At 36.6% G+C, this 20,995-nt stretch overlaps 1 protein-coding gene across 4 annotated transcripts in view; it reads right to left on the bottom strand.

Moving 5' to 3' along the window:
• The window catches only part of LOC128029435 (disks large-associated protein 1), a 108,330-nt gene that overhangs the window by 56,516 nt on the left and 30,819 nt on the right, over window positions 1-20,995 (bottom strand). For all 4 annotated transcript variants that reach the window (XM_052617221.1, XM_052617230.1, XM_052617236.1 and 1 more), the window contains exon 2: window positions 9,666-9,742. The gene's annotated coding sequence lies outside the window, so the exon portion shown is untranslated. The remainder of the gene's footprint in view (window positions 1-9,665; window positions 9,743-20,995) is intronic.

The raw sequence follows: 20,995 nt of genomic DNA, 5'->3' as shown, positions 1-20,995 counted from the left end.
AAAATATTTGTGAACATCCATAGAAAAAAAATTAGGCAAAGTCATACACTGATAATGAGAGTAAATACTGAACTTGACTGTATTAATGTGTGTTTGCACAAGAGAGATCGTTTAGTTTAATGTAGTTTTGTTGTTCACCATTGTTCTGGAGAGTAGAGCCGGTGCTTCAGTCAATGATGAGCCACAAATTCAGATTTTCTGCTGCTTTATATAAAGGCAGTAAATGTGGAGTCGCTGATACAGTGGTGATCTCTGTGTTAAGTACTTCAGCACATACATGTGTAATACAGCTGACAATGAGCTGCAGTGATTTGAGTAAAAGTCATGTATTTAGTTACTTTATTACTGCACATTAAGTGTAAGAAATATTCCTTCTCAGTGGACATAGTACTAACATCGTAGGAATGCTAGTTTAAAAACTCGAACTGTTTGAAGCAGTGGGAGTGGAGTTAATTTCCATGGTAGAATTTACGGTAAAATACTGTTAAAAAATAAGAGTGGTAAATTAATGGTTAAGAGCTGTAAATTAACAGTACTTTACTGGCGCCCCTGCTGCCAGAAAATTACTGTTATTTAACGGCAAATTTTTTTACAGTGTATGTTTTGCCAGAAACTAGGATTTACATAAGCTCCAGTCTGGATCCAGAACACCTGAGAAGAGATGATGCTGACCATCAGAGGACCTCAGATGATGGTAACCCTGAATCAACAAACAGAACTAACAAATATTGCTACAAATGTGACTGCATCATATAATAATTATTAATTAATAATATTAATAATGTTCATCGCCTGGCTGAATACGTCTTGTATTAATTTCTCTAAAAATCCTGTCAAACGTCCACAAACTGACAGTCACCACTTATAAGCTACTACTAAATATTGTAGAAACATAATTTTCTGTAAAGTTGCTTTGTAACGATTTGTATTGTAAAAAGCGCTATACAAATAAACTTGAATTGAATTGAATTGAATTGAATGACGTTCTCATTAAAATGTGCATCTCTCTCTCTCTCTCTCTCTCTCTCTCTATCACACACACACACACACACAGACAAGTGAAAGAGAAACAAGCAAACAAAAATCAAACAAATACACTCTTCACATTTTTCTGATGCAAATGTCTTCTGTTAATGTTTAGTTCCTTGAGTTGGATGACTTGGGGGAACATAAATGTTAATGCAGTTTGCCTTAACAGATGCAAACTACACTATAAAACTGTAAAGTCATCTAGCAAAATCTAACATAAAACTGATGGAATGAGATGTAGATGAGCGTCTTAAAATTTAGTAAAATGTTGTGAATTTTACTGAGAATGATATTTGAAGTTTGTTTAGCTAAATCTACTTCTATGTCATCTATGTTACACAAATGTAAATTTATGATGAGACACAGTCACCAAAGAAATTCATACTGCATATTGCATCTCTAACAGTCCTTGCTACCATGGACAGCTCCCACATTCATAAAGACACCAGACTCTAACTTCAGCACCCTGGACAGCTCCCCTAATATACAGTACACGGGGTTGCCTGTTCTGGACTACTGTAGCTCGGCACCCCATCAGCCCATGTTTAGCACAATTTCCTTCACAGGGGGCTAAAATGACACCCTCTGTTGAATCCAACAGTAACAGCGTTGTGAAACACTCCCATCAATTTGCACTTTCACACTTACAAAAAGTCTCTGCTCTCTTGTCTTTGGGGAGGAACTGCTGTTTTAACATGTTTTGTATTTTCTTATTTGTCTCTCGAATGTGTGATTCAGCAGTGCTTTCAAATCTTATGCCAATGAAGCCTTTGAACTGGGAATAATTCTAATCACCATTTGGAAGAGCTTTGTTTTGCGTGGAGACATAACTGTAGGTTCTTCTGAATGATGGAAAAGAGGAAAAACCTCATTAGGTTTTCAAAGTGTTTTTATTTTACACTGGAACTGTGTTATGAACAGTTTAAAAGTAAAAATGTGAGGCTGATATTTTGCTAAATCACTTACATGAACAATTCAGCACGAGCCCTTTTATTATTTGAGCTGTAAAGTTGACACTATCAACATTTTTACAGAGGCTTACAAACATTATAAACACACAAACACCCCTGCTATAATATTTTTCAATGCAGGAGCATTTTTTTCTGTAAATGTGTGAGACTTTGCATTCATTAGCCAATTTAGGTAAATAACTAGAGGAATAACAAAGTGCACTAAATGCTGAAACTATCTGGGCTACAAACCCGTGAATAGGTTAGAATAGAATAAAAGAAAAGAAAAACTAAATAAAATACATATTTTTGGTACATACCAGTATTTTTATGATTACAATAAATTTTAACAATATGATAACAAAGACCAGTTTGCAACATCAAACAGTTTAACAAACTTGTTTTTGAACCGCAAAAATAACTGGAAAGCCCCTACTTATATTGAAAATAAGGTGTATACAACCAGAGCTGTTAATACTGTTCTGTTCAGCTGTCATTACATCCGTCCAATCGATTTCTAAAAAATGGACATGAAAAGGCTACAACAGACCGTCAAGATGATTACTGGTGCCCCTCAGCAATACTGTGAAATTTTATAAAAAATGTAAAATGACTTCTTTTGTACGATAAAATCTAATTTATTCATGTGATGCAAAGTTGAGTGTTCAGTGTAAAATGATCTCAAACCATTCTAATATATTTACAAATCATTCAGTCACAATTTATTTATACCTGCAACTCCTGCCTCGGTAAACTCCTAATTACTGCTTATTCATAATTAGTAAGGTAGTTGTTAAGTTTAGGTATTGGGTAATAATAGGGATGAAGAATATGGTCATTCAGAGTATGTGCTTTAATAAGCATCCGATATGTTAATAATAGGAATGCTAATAAGCAACTAGATAATAGTAAGAATTGGTTCCTATACTAAAGTGTTACCAATCATTCTTAAATTCTAATATGCTGATTTGGTTCTCAAAGTAGTAAAATACAGTTAATTGTAATATGCAATAGTGTATAATATTTGGTAACACTTTAGATTAGGGAACATTATTCACTATACATTTCTTATTAGCATGTGTATTACTAGAATATTGGCCAATTTTTAGTATATATAATGCCTTATTCTGCATGAGCATATTCTAGATTCCTTAACCTCACCCAAAACCTTAAGTAAAACAACTAACTTACTACTAATAAGCTGTAATTAGGAATTTATTGAGGTAAGAACTCTTAGTTAGTAGTGAATGTGTTCCATAATCTAAAGTGAAATTTCAATACTGTGTCTAGAGGTTTTCTCTGTACGTTATGTAAGTAAAACAAAAAACTTAAGCCTATACTTGTCAAATAAAGCTTCTGATTCTGAGAAAGAGGATGCGCTCACAGCACTCGTGTCTCCCACGTGAGCACTGAATCAGTGATGCTAGTAACTACTAGCTTGACTCACACGTGTGTTTGTAGGTCAGAGGTAATGGTGGATAAAGGAATTATTTTGATATTTCTGGTGCCATGTAGCAAAGGATCTGACATGAGATGCTAAGACACAGGATATGCTCAATAAGACAGTACCATGTCAATATGAAGTCAACATGTGCAATTAAAAATATAACAATGAGTGTGAATCATCACAAGGCAAAATTTTCCATTTAGATGCTTATGGCAGGAAGGAAATATATTAGGTCTGTTACAAAACCTAGTGAGCCGCCTCGCACGCCTACATACACAGCTGCCGTCTATGACAGAATCCAAACTGAAATAGATCTTCCGAAGTGACTGATTTGGAACATTCTACATAGGCAGCAACTCATAAATGTGCGTCATACATGTAGTGCTCCTCATGTAAAGTGCATGAGAGATTTCAATCACATTTGATTAAAATACAGGTGATGACAGAGGAACAACAGACAAAAATATACATACACTACAATTCAAAGTTTGTGGTCAGTAAAAAAAGTTTTTAAAAGAAGTCTACTATGATCACCAAGGCTGCATTTATCAAAAGTACAGTAAAACAGTAATATTGGGAAATATTAATAAAATGTAAGATGTAAAGGTTTTTACTTTAATATATATAAAAAATTTATTTATCACATTTTAATTTATTAATCCTATAAGGCTGAATTTTCAGCAGCCATTACTTAATGATTCTTCATTCTAATATGCTTATTTGGTCCTCAAAAAACATTTATTATTATTACCAATGTTGAAATTTAAATTTTCATAAATAGAAAGTACATTTTTTTAAGACATTATAAGTCTCTTTACTATCACTTTTGATCAATTTAATGTGTGCTTCCTAAAAAAAAAGTAGGGATGCACTAATCTGATACTCAGTATTGGTATCGGCTCCGATACTGCCATTCTCTGCCGGATTGGGTATCGGTCAGACAAGACAGATCCAAATCCGATATTATACATATACTATTGTGTTATTTTTAAGCCCCATGAAAGGCACAAAAACATTATTAAGCACCATACAGTTTTCGTATCCTATATTTCAAATGGTCTGAATCCATAGTTTAATGTGAGGTACAGACGAATATTAAAGGGTTAGTTCACCCAAAAATGAAACTAGCCCATAAATTACTCAACCTTGAGGTATCCTAGGTGTATATGACTTTCTTCTTTCAGAAGAAATCAGTCTGAGTTATTTTAAAAGCGGGTGTTGCAGGGCATCAGTCCAAAAGAAGTGAAATAAAAAGCACCCATCCATTAAAAATGTGTATCACATGGCTCTAGGGGATGGACAAAGGCCTCCTGTAGCCAATCAATGCATTTTTGTATGAAAAATATCCATATTCAAAATGTAATAATCACTTTAATGTAACTTGCACCAACAATTGAATATAAAACTCTCTCCAAGATGATTAAATGCTCCTATAATTATACTTCATTTGTAGATAAAGACTTTATCTTGGTGGAGTTTAAAACTATTTCTAAATAATGTTACTTTCTACCAGGTGTCTGTTATATAGACAACAGTGGAGTAGAGAGCACTATGAATAAACTGTACTTCACAGGCACAGTACCTGAAATTTAAAACTTTAAAAATAAAAGGCTCAATAAACTATCATACAGATATAATACACTACACATCAATATTGGATTTTTTGCAGAGCCCTACTATACACTTAAAAGAAATGTCTTTTAATTTTAATGTATAGTATATATTTACATATTAATATGTTTAATTGTTTTTCATGAATGTGTAACATTTTACCAGATTTAGTCCTACACTTATTCACTCTGATTTGTTCCCCACAAAATAATGTTTTTTTTCACTAAATGTTTTGATTTTTTTTTTTATTGTGCACTCATGATTTTTCTAAAGTAACTTTTGTTCCCGAGTTATCCACTAACCTAGTTTAAAATAGTAATTATGATTATATCTTTTTTCATTTGTTATTTTTCTTTAAACGTTTTCTACATTTAGTAGATTGTGATCAACACACAAAAGAGTGATGATCAGGTCAACACACGGAGGTATAGAAATTTTACACTGATTTAAAAAAAAAAAACTGCTGGTATTTTGCATATGTAAATGTATCGGATAGGTATCGGCATTTGCACCGGCTGATGCTCAGAATTTTTGGTATCGAATCAGATCGGATCTGAAAAAAATAGCATTGGTGCATCCCTAAAAAAAGTATTAATTTCTTATAAATAAATAAAATAATAATAATAAAAAAAAACTTGCTCACATCAAACTTTGGAATGGCAGTGTCATATACCCAAAATAAGACTTTTTTCATTTTTTTTTCACTTTAATCACTATTTCAGTGTTTTCTCTCTCATATCCACCATCTTAAACTGCTTTGTTCAGTGCATTCTGAGATTGTCATCACCATTTAGGGTACTTGCAATGCTACCTTTGAACATGGTCAAAGCAAGGATAACAATTCAGTTTCTTAACTGGAGGCAGCTGACTAGGTTTTGCCGTGATTCTGTGCTGAGAGCGCGTTGAATAACTATTGCCTGAAGAGAAATGTAAGCATGAAAATATCCATAATAACCATTAAGTGTCTCAGCAGCATATCCTGGAGTTACATGCACTACGTACACTTCATAATGTCATGCTAAACATAAAGTCCTCTTATCCAACAAGAAAGGCTAATCAACTGCTGCATGCAAGACATCCATGCATATGAAACTCCAGGGAAAAATGTAGATCAAAACTTAAAAGTTAAAAAGAAACACACAAAAAAGATGTAAGCCAATGACAGCACATGTTATTTCTATATTTGGGGATATAGTGATTTTCTTCTTCAGGAGAATCATTAATGATTGAATCATCTGTCATTTTGATGTAGTAGTGGGATTTGTACTACAATGTGTCATCTGTACTCAGCGTGAGCATCATACAACCACCAGTGCATAGCTTCCGTTTAAAAAATAAGGGTCACAAATGTGTCTCACTTTCATTATTCCTAATTTGTAATTCAGGTAGTATCACTAACAAAAACTGACAAAAACTGGACTTAAAAAAAACCCTTATTTTCTTCAATTTGCTTAGCTCATGCTCTCATCAGATAAAGCGGTTTTTAATGGGGAGCAGAACATGGGAAAAGAGGGAAAATATGGAGATACTCAAATGAAAATTTAATGAGCAGAGCTCTTGCCACAGGCAACACAGAGCCACCATTCTGAGAAAGTGCATCTCCCACCACGGGTTTCACCTTCTGCTGTGACATGCTCGCTGGTGCCAAAAATGGCTTGTTTCGCTCTCACTCACAGAAGACAGGCAACAGCACAGATAAATGGCAAAACATGGCCTATTTTTATTTTATTTTTTAAAATTCCAGCAACTTCCGGCATCTCTGTCACCGAACTTAGGGATGCTTTATTTATGGAGTCCTTTCTCTTCATCCTTTATGAGTTTATCATCATTTCAAAGTCCATATCAAACATCACAGTCTAAAGAAATGACATAAAAAAAACATTCTGGAAAATGTGAAACAAAAGCTGTGTTAAAGAACTATTTTTAAGATGAAGCATCAGCTTTTCTTTCTCAATGAGTATTTTGCCTTTGTGCGTGCCCATGTTCTTTTTTCCAAACTTTTGCCATTTATTTTACCAGGTTCAGTATAAAATAAAAACATAGCAACAATACACAGTACAGTCACAATACAATACAATACAGAATAAATGCTCTTCTGTTCATCACAACTTGAATTTCACCCAAACTTTACTAAACTAAATTACAGAGTTATGCCATTATTCTAGCCAGATGATTTTTTTTTTTAGGAGACGTAGAAGCCGATTATCAGTTAAATCCTACTATAGTTACCAGGAAAACTTTATACTGGAAATCAGTTAGGAGGACTAGGAATACATTACATCTCCTTATTAATATTCATGAGTCACGCTGAAAATGTTAACACTATGCCCCACCCACTTTTGAGAACATTCCTATGCCCTTGCTTCTAGCTGTTTAACTAGGTTGTATAACTCATACTGTCATGACCTAAAAGAAAAGAACGATATTGATTTCAGATCAAGAACACAGCTAGAAGAATTTTTAATAAAAAATTAAAAAAATTACTTTAATTAATACATTTTAAAAACAATTAAAATAATTAAAATTGGCATCATATCTTTCTTGGTTCTTGGCTGTCACCTCGCAGTCAATGAACGTCATTCCAGATTAGTCATCATGTACTGCTCTTCAGATCAACTTAGACATTGTTGTGGACTGAATGATGTTTTCTTTTACATGCCACATTAATTTCAAAGTGCTCCTGTCATTATGTGTCATGCTGCGTGGGATTAGAATGTTTATTATAATATATGGATAATCTAGACAATTGATGGAGTTAAGTTTAACAACCTCTTATTTCCAATGTTCTATTTTAGCAAAGGGTACATGCTGTTACAACTGCACTGAAAATTCAAATTCAGAAGGAATGATTCATACCTCTTCCATATTTCAACATCTATTCCCACAGAATTCAGAAACACTTTAGAAAAGACGAAATGAAAACTAATGTGTTTAAAATCAAATCTGATCAAACACTGCAGACCCACCATGCAGTGGAATTATTGTTTCGCTTGCATTATGGAAGCTGTAGATTGAACATTCATGCAGCACATGAGTGTGATTAAATTGCGTAGGCCTTGTCACTGCCTCTATTTAACTGGTGTTCCTGTGTAGCAAACAATTCTGTCCTAATGGAAGCAGCCAGGCTGCAGCACTCCAAAAGCCCTTATCAGTGTGTGTCAGATTAGTCCACTACAGAGCACCCCTAGATAACTTAACAGCCATGACTCTCATCCAGTGAACCTGCAGACTGTGTGTGGAGTGCTGGAGCCACAGTATCAGATGATAGAAAATATCTAAAAAAATATCTAAACATCCTTAAATGCAATTTTAACTTGAGTAGCAAAACTGTAAAGTGTCAAGGACATAAGGCTCACCTTTTCTACTAATTAAATAGTAAATACAATGACTTGGATGATGTGCATGTTTTTTGATTTTTATTTCTGCATTAAAATTTATTTTCATATTTTTGTCAGGCATCAAGTAAAAATGTCAGGGAGTTAAAACAATCCTGATATGAGAATGGGTTGGGAGGCTCATAAAATAATGAAATTCTCGAAATTATCTTTTTTTTATTTTTCAAATAAAAATATTTTAAAACTGCTTCACTGCTTATTAAATTTTCTTTTAAATGTAATATTAAAAATGTTTATTTATTTTTTTTTCTTTTGTAAAAACTTGAAAATTATACTTTTTTTTTCCTACATACTGATTGAAATGGGGCAACTAACATTCTAAGGGTGCTTTCACACTAGCACTTTTGGTGCGCACCCGGGTACGATTGATGTCAGAGTTCGGTTCGTTTGGATGATGTGTACGCTGTCTTCCGTACTTGGATGCGCACCCGCGAACCGTACCCGAGCCTGCTTAAAAACAGTGGTCTGGGGTACGGTTCATGTGAACTCTTGTACGCTGCTTATGTGAACACAATCGTACCAAATCGCAGAAGTGAACCGCTTTTAATGACAAATTATATTCGGGAATACCGAACTCGGGTTCGGACCAGGCAAGTGAAACAAGTGTGAAAGCACCCTAAGAAAAATATGTTCTTATGTTTTTTATTTTTTTATTTGATGATTTAAACTGGAACTCCTGAAAGTCAATAACTGTTCTTGAAAATGGTCTACATATTTTCAAGACCGTATGAAACCAACTGGAAAGATTTCTAAAAGACTTTGGATACTCACTTAAGATCTATTCTCAATTTCATGCAATTTTTCATAAGTAAATTTTCAGGATGTTTGGAAATATTTTCTGAAAACCAAAATAAAATGACTGATTTAAAAAAATAATTAACACGTTTAAGGGCAGCAGAACATCAAACAAAAACTAGGTGAAAGCCTAATCTATTAAACAGACTGTAGTTTCCTTGAAAAGAGAAGAGTGTGTGTGAGTGTACTGTAGGTGTGTGTACTAACCCGTCTGCCTGTGGCTTCTTACGGACAACTCTGAGTCCTTTCAAGTTGTCCACAAAACCACACCAACCAACAGAGAGTCGCATATTAAACAATGTCCCATCTAAATTACAGTCAGGTCAAAAATGAGGTTAATCTGAATGATAGCGAACAAACAGCCTTAGCAAACCAGCCAGATTTCCACAAAGCTCTAATATGACACAATATTTGGGGAACACATGAAATCATACTCACGCTCAACAGATCCTCATTTTCGGCTGATATATTCCAGTGCACACAGGAATTCTTTTGTTACAAAACTCCACACCAACCTGACAGGGATAAAGAGAAACAGAACTGAGGTTATTTAATTTAGCAAGAGCACCAACAGGGACGTTCACAAAGCCAGAAAATGCACTGCTACCTAATTTGAGCAAGCAAAAAATAACATGGGAGAGGCTTTATGGTTCTTATTAGAAGTAGATGTGTGTTTATTATCTGAGATGAAGACAAAAGGAGAGGAATGAAGGCAAACACATGAGCATTCTTCCTGACACACTCTTTAAAGGTGTTCAGACAAAAGATTGTAAACACACATGACTAAACAAATATGAAGTGGATTTACAGAACGGTAGATGCTGACCTTGGAAATACGCACGTGAACTATTGATTAATCATGTTTCAGACCCCAGAATTTTTTTAAGAGCAGTGAAGTTCCAGTGAACTACGGTCCATCAAGCAACAATTGGGTTTTTAAAACATTTTCAGCTAACAAAATCTGCACAAAAGCTTAATCTATCTACAAAACAAGATCTGAATTATTAATTTGGAAAATAAACACTTTGGGGTTGAGGTAATGCATCTAACCCAAATGTTCAAAAAGGAATATCAATACAATTCTGCTTTGAAAGCTGTAATGGAACGTGATGTTTTTTTCACTAAATTCTAAACAATTAAACCACAGATTTTGGTTGTCGTGGAGAAGCCAAAGGCTTTCGCTTCTCATCTCTGGCATGATTTATATCAAACCAGCCTACAAAATAAAATTCTTCACGGCACTTCAAGGACAGAACTATGTCATGTCATTTAACAGACTCCTAAGACTCCTTTATAAGCTCCATTGGGAGATATCAGATCAATATTATGATTTCATTCCAACGTGCATATTGAATGATCTTTATGAGATCTTCCACACTTGTAGACGTCAAAGCATTAGAGAGAGCCATGGTTGTATCATGAGATAACACACACACACACACCATCAAATGAGCATTTGTATGATTAAGCGGGCTCTTCCTGAGCCTCCGGATGCAGCTCAGGACAAGCTGTTTCCACTGCATCATTATTCACACAGACGAGCATCATTGGCTTTGATCATTAGATGTTATCTTTGATGAAACTCCGTAACACAAACGGGTAAACTGTCGGCCGAGTGTGAAACGTAATGAGTGGGAAGCACTGTGTTGATTTCCCAGCTGAACTGAATTTATGGAGGTTTTCTGTTCAGTAGCCTCTCTTTAGATCCCATAGAGTCTATGAAGTTATTACACAGAGAACATTTCTTTTTAAAGTGATACATCCATGCATTAAGTCCTTAAATTAACCTCTCCGATGAACGACTATCACTGTGTACTGGATAATTTCAGGGCTGAACCTCAAGCAACTAATTTCTTTCAGCAGCTAAATATAAAAGAAGATATTTTGAAAAATGATGGTAAACAAACTACTAGTTTCAGACGTCATGCCCACAGACTGTTGACTAAACGCCTGATGCATATGGGACATTAAAGTGGAAACACTTCAGTAGTGTCGAAGTTGTCACTGGATTGGTTGAATTATACAGGATTTCTGGGAAACGTGTGTGTTGCATTCTTTAACAATCCGCCTGGAAACAACAATGCTGTGGCGCCAAACCCCCTCATGAAAGAAGAAAGCCATCGAGTTTACAACTGTGAAGATGAGCGCTTATCAGGATCATCTTAACGCTGGATATTCAAAAGTATGTGAAATAATTTTGTAATAAAGTTCACGGCAAAGAATCTTTAAAATTCGTTAGAGAGTTTAAAACGCTGGTCTGTTATAGTGGTGACATTTCCCCATCTCGAAATGTGACGCTGAACTAAACGAACTGTGATTGGTTGTCCGACATGTCGGTCAAACAGTCTAATGGGCGGGCCTTGGCCAATGAAAGCAGCCATAGATTCCAGACCTTCAGCCGTAAGTCTGAAGGTCTGGCTATGCAAGACTACAATACTACTGACTTCCGCAGACTGGAAAAACTAAATAAAAACACTGGTGTGAATGACCAACAAAACTATAATATATTCCATGTTGATACTAAAAAAAGACTTTTTATTAACACACACATTTATTTTACATAGAAACAGCAAGCAACACACAATAAAATGAGATTTCTTTTAAAGAGGAACTACAGAATGAAATAGTATTTTCTTGTAAAACGTACTCCAAAAATCTTGTTTTATTTACAACTTTGAAATTTATTTTTACAGTATACAATTACAGTTACAATAATATAATAAAGAGTTACAAATATTAATGGTGGCAGGTGCGGATGTGTACTTCACATAATTTATCCACTGAGAAAAGTCTCAATCACAAATAATTCCATGTGTCAAGATATTTCAAGATCATTTCAATTTGGACATCACTAAAATAGTAAAATGAAATGAAATAAATAATAATAATACAATTAAAAAAATTAAATTGTTTTATTTTATAATAATTATAAACTTACTATAAACTTACTTATAAACAACATTACACTTTAAATAAAATACATTACATTACAATATATTACATTACATTACAGCCCTTCAAGGAAGTGTTTGCAGTATAAAGAAATCTTATTAACTTTGTTTTAGTAATTGAATATAGTTTGAACTGGTGTGAAAAAATGTGTTTGAACTTTACAGGAGATTATAGTCTTTTCGTACATAATAATAAAGTGCTGATGTAACTTTGCATACAGATCACAGTTATGCAGTCCAGCGCCTCAGGCACAAACAAACAATTTACTATGGAGGAATCTATTAGCATACAGTACAGTATACAGTGAAATGCACTCACATCATGCATAAACAAGCTCTTATAATGTCCTTGACCGAAAAGCACATTAAACTTCTTCCAGTATCTCATTACTTTAATGCTAAACCACCAAAAAATACACCTTCACTAGCAGTAGATCTTCTAGAGTTGACCTTTCAACCTCCTGCTTCACTAATACAGGAGTATTACTATCTTGACAGGCCGCATATAGAGCTTAGCCGAATTCAATTGTCTGCTATTCTCAGTCCTCATACTAGAAGCTCTTCTTACACCCAGCTCCTGTGTGTAAGCGCCTGTGATTGATGGAGATAATGAATGAGTCTACATCCATTACCGTGATGCGGGCTGCTGTGTGAAGTAATATCAAAGCAGGGATGTGGTGGGAACGCTGAGCGCTGGAGAGGCCAGGAGCCCGAGCAGCCAGTCTCACTGATATATGGCACTGCCTCAGGCTACCTGGCAACTGACTAACCCATGCTAATGCAATATGTTCACTTTTAAAGCAGCTCAGATTGCTGTTCTTCACACAGCAGTCAAACTAATTAAGAAATTCAGAGGGGGAATTGTGAAGATATCTACTGTTGTTTTAAAACCTGCACTGATCGAAACTGGAAGCGTTAAAGGGATAGTTTACCCAAAAATGAAATTCTGTCATCATTTACACACAATCATGTAATTCGAAACCTGAATTACTTTCTTTCTCCAGTGGAACACGAGAGAAGAGGAATGTTGGTGACTAAACTGCCCTGGTTTCAATTGACTTCCATTGTGTCTTTTGTGTTCTGCAGAATAAAGTCACTGAGTTCTGGATAGACACAAGGGTGAGTAAATGAGGACAATTTTGAATGCACTAGTGAGTCCTGAAAATTTACAGGTTTGAGTTTGATTAAAGAATGCAGCTGTCACGCCTGAAAATAACAGTACTGTGTGAATTTAACAATATTAAGGACTCTGTTGTATTCTGTTGCTGTGTGAACATGGCCCCAGTTTGTCATTTAATTGTATTTGTCTTGAGTGGAAGGAGAGGATTGTACAGTAGGTCAGAGAGAGAGAGAGGCAGAGTGAAAGAGAAACTGAGAAACGGCATTAGAAACAGCTGCCAGGGCTCATTGGAGTTATAACATGCCTCACTTTACAGGCAGCAGAACTCTGGCAACATGCATCATCTGTACAGATCAGTAGGTCTTTTTCCCCTCACAGGCTAATTAGTTTGAAATTTTACTGCTAAAAACAGCTGCTATCAGTATCTAGTAAGAGGGTTTGACGTTGAAATTAGGAATCAGAGAATTAAACACATTAGACATATAAAAAAAGCTCGATAGAAATGTCTCCTAATACACCACTGCAAAAATTTAAAATTAAATAAATAAATTAATTAATAAGATTACCTTGTTGTTTGTTTATGTAGTCATTCATTCATTCATTCATTCATTCATTCAATCAATCATACATTTATGTATCGGGTCATTATAATTAAAATTAAAACCATAAAAATCTATTACTGCTAAACCAAGGATTTATTCATTCAATTATTTTTACGTGCCTTCCTCCCATATACATACATACATAAATACACACACATAAATACACACACACACACACACACACACACACACACACACACACACACACACACACACACACACACACACACACACATATATATTTACAGGCAATAACAAAATATCTATATAATATCTACAATAACAGTTAACAGGTATGGCAGCTATAAAAACAGAAAACACCTGCCTAAGTCTGTTCTCACCAGCAGATCTTACCTGACTCCCAATAAAATGAAACAGGTACGTTTTCTGGTTTTCTGCTTCCCTCACAATGCTTACTAATTAACTAAAGCGTGAGCAAATACTGTAAATAAGTATACTACCCATTACTTATTTGAAAAAAAAGAAAGGAAAAAAACAACAACAAAGTACACTAAATGCCATATTACTCAGAATCAACAAATGCACACAAACACAAATTAAACTATAGAAAAAGAGACTGAATCACTCCAGGGAAGCAAAGAGAGAGACAACCAAGAGGAACAATTTGAATGAGAGAGAGAGCGCTATTGACGCCCCTAACACCTATTTATTAGGAATCCCCAACTCCTACAAGTTGTGAATTTCCTCTAAATAATAAAATATGAAATATTCAAACAGGCTTCTCTGAATATTAAAATATATTACAAATTTAACCAGGCTTCCCTGAATACTCCCCGTCAACCATTGGTCAAGAAAACACAAACCCACTCACAATCTTACACTGGTTTAGCCAATGTTGCTATGTCATGCCGGTAACCAATTAATTCTAGTGCTACTGAAAAACAAGACTGATAGTAAGTCAAAGCAGTTCCACACCACAGTGAACCTCATGTCCTTACAAATGTTAATGGTACCAGATATAATCTTGGGCTTCTTGAGAAATTTGAGTAAGGCCTCACCCATGTTTTCTGAACCTCATTCCAGGCATCTGCAGTAAAGCTGCTCAGATCCCACAGCACTGCACTGTTCATCTGACACCCAGCCTGATCATGTGACACAGATGAATGACAGACGAAAAGCAGCAATACCTCTACTTGCTCATATACTGTATTTACTAAATGCAGTATTGATGCTTGTATATTCGTGCTGATACTTGCATAGTACTGAATCTGGATTTTCATATTTAATGCATAATGTACAATGAGCTAGGACAATGGGATTTGAAACAAACAGCACAGACAGCATGCTTTAAATGACACAGTGACACTGGTGCATGCTTTAAATGACACAGTGACACTGGTGTGAACCCAAATTTGAAACCACAACACAATCAGCATATCACCGAGGACTGCTGATAGTGTTGCATGTGCTTTGTTCTTCACCTTTCAGCAGGCTGTAGCTAACTACAGTATGTCTGTGTGTGTGTGTGAGTGGGAGAGAGAATCATTTTAAATGAATACTTTGCAAAGGAGCTGGTTCAGTCGGTCAGAGAGTCAGATGGCTGGATCTTTGGTGGTTTAAATGATCCCTATGCCTTCTTGTTGCTCATTAGCACTATTTCATTACATATTCAATGCTATTTCATTAAATGCAATGCTGCAATTCTGGATTTGGACACACACACATACAGTACACTGTATATTATATGATTTCTGAAGGACCATGTGACTCATGTCTTATGTCTTTTATCCAAGGTTCTGGCTAACTTAAAATAAAACAAGAGGTACACTATATTCTCAAAAGCACATGAAATGCTGTCAAATATTGATAAAGCTATGTAGGTAAGGTCAGGAAATGCAATTTACCAAATACCATAACGACATTCTGTGCATTAACTGGGCCATGGGTAAAAACCTAGAGACCCTGGAAAAAGATAAGATAAAAAAAAAAAGATAAAAAAAATTCATCAAGGCCTGAGAAAAGGTGGGGTTTATCAAGGGTGAAGAAGAAAAGTGGAAATAGGAAGAAGGGGTAAAGAAGCAAGGCTGGGCATTGGAGGAGCTGAATAAAGAGCAAGAGGAGATGGTGTTAGAAGAGGAGAGCAGAAAGGAAAAGGACATCAGAGAAGACACATAGAAAACAGAAAAATACTCTTATTTACAGGATAAAATAAATCCACCAGTAGTGCTTGCTCTATGCATAATAGGTAATAAAAACTGCTTATTTAAATATTAAAAGTTAAATCACTTTAATGGTGAAATGGTCTGAACGCGCCAATGACAGGTGTAAAGAGACACAGCCCACGACCTCTCCAGAGTGAAGTGCTCTGTGATTTCAGGATCAATGGGCCTCTCAGCTAAAACTGCATGAGGCCTCTCATGAAGAGCAGTCACAGGAGCTGCTCAAGAGAGCACTGCGCTGGCTGCAACAGCCGTCAGACAAAACTCACAATCATCTTTACACAAGGACTTACAGCCTTTAGTCTCAAGCTCAAAAACAATGCCACTGACTTCATATTTAAGTAAATTCCTCAGTTGAGTTTTTGTCACGATCACCAAATGGAGTGCCATTGATGGTCACCAGAGAGCACTCCACCCAAGCCTGCCACTCTGTCAAGAATGGGGTAGGCAAGTTTTGTCCACAGAGACCTGCAGTCGTGCAGAGTTCAGCTTCAACACTAATCAAACACACCTGAGCAAGCTTATCGATGTCTTCAGGATTACCAAGGCTATAGGAAGGTGAGGGTTTTTTTCAGGGTTGGAGCTGAACTCTTCAGGATTGCGGCTCTCCAGGACCTAACTTGCCTACCCCTGGTCAAGAACAGTCTCATCAGCACTCGTTGTTTTCACCTGTGTCTCATTAGCCTTGTTAGCTCACCCTAAATAAGGTTCACTCTGTCATTCATTGCTAAGTCCTGAATGTGTCTGTACTGTAATTCCTGGTTTGGTTTCCCCGCCTATATTTGGATTACCCTTTGCCTGTGTTTTGGCCCTGTTATTTTTTGGACCAAATGTAGCCCATATTATTAGTGCTTGGCAGAGTGAGGCTTCATGAAACATTGAAACAGCTGAAGCAAATGTGTCAAGACTTCAAAACAATTCGACACCCAGTCTCTATGGTGAGACTTTGGTTGTTTTAATTGTGATGATTTTGGCTCACATTTAACAAAAACCAACCAATCCTCTATCTCAACAAATTAGAATACTTCATAAGACCAATAAAACATTTTATTTTTTTGTGAATCGCTGGCCTTCTAGAAAGTATATAAATTTACTGTAAGGTAGGGGCTCCTTTTGCTTTAATTATTGCCTCAGCTCAACGTGGCATGGAGGTGATCAGTTTGTGCCACTGCTGAGGTGGTATGGAAGCCCAGGTTTCTTTGACAGTGGCTTTCAGCTCATCTGCATTTTTTGGTCTCTTGTTTCTCATTTTCCTGTTGGCAATACCCCATAGATTCTTTATGGGGTTCATGTCTGGTGAGTTTGCTGGCCAGTCAAGCAAACCAACACCATGGTCATTTAACCAACTTTTGGTGCTTTTAGCAGTGTGTCAGGTGCCAAATCCAGCTTGAAAATGAAATCAACAATCAACATCTTCAAAAAGCTGGACAGCCGAAGGAAGCATGGAGTGCTCCAAAATTTCTTTGTAAACGTGTTACTAAACGTGTTGTAAGATGCTTTTGAAAGTTTCTTATGCTCATCAAGCCTGTATTTTTTTCATAATTCTTTGATGAAAAGAGGTTAAAAAGAAATGTATTTATTTGAGAAAGAAATCTTTTGTAACATTACAAATGTCTTTACTGTCATTTTTGATTGTTTGCATTCTTGCTGAATAAAGGCACAAAAAAAAGAATAGAAGTAATGATAGTATACATGTATTTTTTGAAAAGTTAAATTGTCATTATACATTCATTTTGATATTTAGGGGTGAATTAGACCGTGACAACCAGCAAAAACTCGACTCCTTGAAGGACATTAATTATTATGATATATAAATATGGTACTTATACTTTACCATGGTATTATCACATTAATACACAGATAATTCCATTACAGGATGCTATGCTTGGGTAAGTAAGACTGTGGCCACATAAATAACTGTAGAGGCTGAATGAGATTGGTTTTGCAGCAGTTAGAGATGAGTAAGAGAGCGCACCACCCACGACACTGTGCTCTGCCTGGCCACCGAGTGGGCGTGCAGACTGGCACCTCACTGACATCATCACTGCTGGTGCACACAGACAAAGGGATGCACACACCTTCGTGTACAGCCTCTGCATAAGAATTACTACTTTTATTACTTTAGGAGGAGGTCAAGCCTGTGGGATGTTCACTAAAATCGAACAAATACTCTGTGTCCAAATAATTTAATGTAGCAAGATTGTAGTGACATGTGATTTGTTCACATTGTAAGTTAAAACATGGCATAACTGGGCACAACAACAGCCAATCAGAACATATTATAATTTTATTACACAGTTATGTGAAGCTAGATTTTGGACAAATGAGATCTCACAATGGGCAAGGCTCTGTTACTGGACATGCACAATGTTAAAAAGTCCTTCAAACTTTAAATCTTTGATTTCAAATTATGCTGCAATTAGACCTCACGCCATATTCACTGTGTACTGAATATTTTTATTAAAATAAATACAAATAAAATAAAAATATTCCCAGTAGACTGTCAGACGTGTTTTGTTGTGTAAAGTAACGCGCACGATGAAGATATATCAAAAGAGTTATTTTAATGCTTACGAGAGATTAAGACAAATCCAACACAGATCAGCAAACATAGGTTATCACATTAATAGCGGACAAGGAGGAACTAAATAGACAGTGTTTTTAAACACAAGGAAAGTAATAAGGGGAATGGAAACAGGTGGAGAATAATCAATTAACAAAACGAGGAACATAACATGACCAAAATAGGGAAACACAAAAGGAAAAGAAAGTCCATGATCGTGACAGTTTGCCCCCTCCCAGAATGCTGCGTGCTCGCACCGAAATAGATATTCCAGCGGAGGAAGGGTGGGGGTTCTGGAGGCGGGCGTGGGGCAGGCAAGGGGAAGGCAATGGAGAGGGAGCATGGAACCAGGGTGGAGAGGATGGAGGGAGGAGCCAGGGAGGAGCCATGGAGGAGGAGGAGCCGACAACACCAGGGGGCCGACTGACAGAGACTGTGCCTGTGGATGAGGAGCCCAGTTTGGAGCAGAGCAGAGAGAGAGCCAGGGTGACACTGAGGGTCCTGAGGTCCAAGGCAGCACTGAAGGCACAGGCGACTGAGGTGGAGGCGATGCTCCGGAAGCCCGCTGCGAAATAGGAGTGACTGAGGACGGAGGTGAGGAACCTGAAAGAGCCGGAGGGATGGAGTGACTAGGCAAAGCCATAGGAGTGGAGTTCAAAGGTGGCGGATGGTCGACGACTGACCAAGGCGGAGCCGGAGGGACGAAGGAGCCCAGTGGAGCTGGTGGGATGACAGGCCACGGTGGAGACGAGGGAGCTAGGTGCCAAGGCGGAGCCGATGAGTCGAAGGACTGAGGTGGAGTTCATGGCTCGGAGGCTGGAGGTGGAGACAGGGAATCCTCACGCCAAAGCGAAGCTGGAGACTGGAAGTCCCATGGCGAAACATCACGTCCAGATGGCGCTGACTGAGGGTGAGCTGCGGGACTGACTGGCACCAGCAGAGATGGGGTTGAGGAACTGGCTGGTTTGAGAGGAGGCAGGAAAGGGAGGCTGGGAGGGAACACCGGAGGATCAGGGCTGGACGGAACCAGCGGAGACACAGTAGATCTAGGGCTGGATGGAACCAGCGGAGACACAGGAGGATCAGGGCTAGACAGAACCAGCAGAGACACAGGAGATTCAGGGCTGGACGGAACCAGTGGAGACACAGGAGATTCAGGGCTGGACAGACACTGCTAGAGGGTCAGGCTCCATGATGACGATCGGCTCCGTCGTGGTGGGCTCAGGCTCTCCGTCTGCGGTGGGCTCAGGCAGGTGCTCCGTGCAGCCTGTTGTTGGCTGGCTTGTCTCTGGTTCGGGAGTGGGGCTGGGGATATCCGCTTCAGTGGAACCAACGGTGAACGGGGATCGATTATTCACCAGCACCCACTCCACAAAAGCGGCAAAATCCACTTAACAGACAGTAAACAGACAGGGTTTTTAAACACAAGGAAAGTAATCAGGGGAATGGAAACAGGTGAGGATTAATCAATTAACAAAATAAAGAATGGAACATGACCAAAATAGGGAAACACAAAAGGAACAGAAAGTCCATTATCATGACAAAGACAGACTTAGATTACTTCATGCACTTTGGTTAGAGTGTTTACTTCCTTTTTATTAATATTTAAAAAAAATATGTTTGTGAAAAACGTAATATTAAATTACAGACAGAAGCAGTTGCTAACTAAATAAATCTTTTTATTTTACACATTTTTGTCATGTTTAATATATATATATATATATATATATATATATATATATATATATATATATATATATATATATATATATATATATATATATATATATATATATATATATTCATTATTTAAACATTTACAAATAATTTTTAATAGTAAATAATATTTAAAATGAATATTATTTTAATTTCAGCAATTGTTATGCATGAGTTTTTACTATCTTTAAATTAAATAGTGCAATATTTTATATATTGGCTTCATATTAGCAACCCTGCTCACTAAGATACTGGCACTGGCAAGAAAAACAAACAAAACAAACAAACAAAAAATGTATTAATTAATTATAAAATTGTCATTTAATTAATAAAAAATTTGCACATCACATTTCAGGGTGATTACAGCTCATTTTGTTATTTTGATATAAATCAATCAACGCAGCAGCAATATGAGATTTGAAAGACTTACACAATGCAAATCACAATTGGAATTGAAAGAATAATCGCATATGAATTGTTGGCTAAACTGAGCAGCCCCAAGTGTGACAAAAATAAAGATATAAAAATATATCAAAGACACATATAAAAGACGCTTGAATCACCTGTTGTTTTGTTGAAGACATCAGAAATAGTTAAACTGCTAAACAGCTATTGAAATACTGGACACACTCTCAC

The sequence above is a fragment of the Carassius gibelio genome, chromosome A2, assembly GCF_023724105.1.
Source record: "Carassius gibelio isolate Cgi1373 ecotype wild population from Czech Republic chromosome A2, carGib1.2-hapl.c, whole genome shotgun sequence".
Taxonomy (NCBI): domain Eukaryota; kingdom Metazoa; phylum Chordata; class Actinopteri; order Cypriniformes; family Cyprinidae; genus Carassius; species Carassius gibelio.
This window is presented reverse-complemented; position numbering and strand designations above follow the sequence as displayed.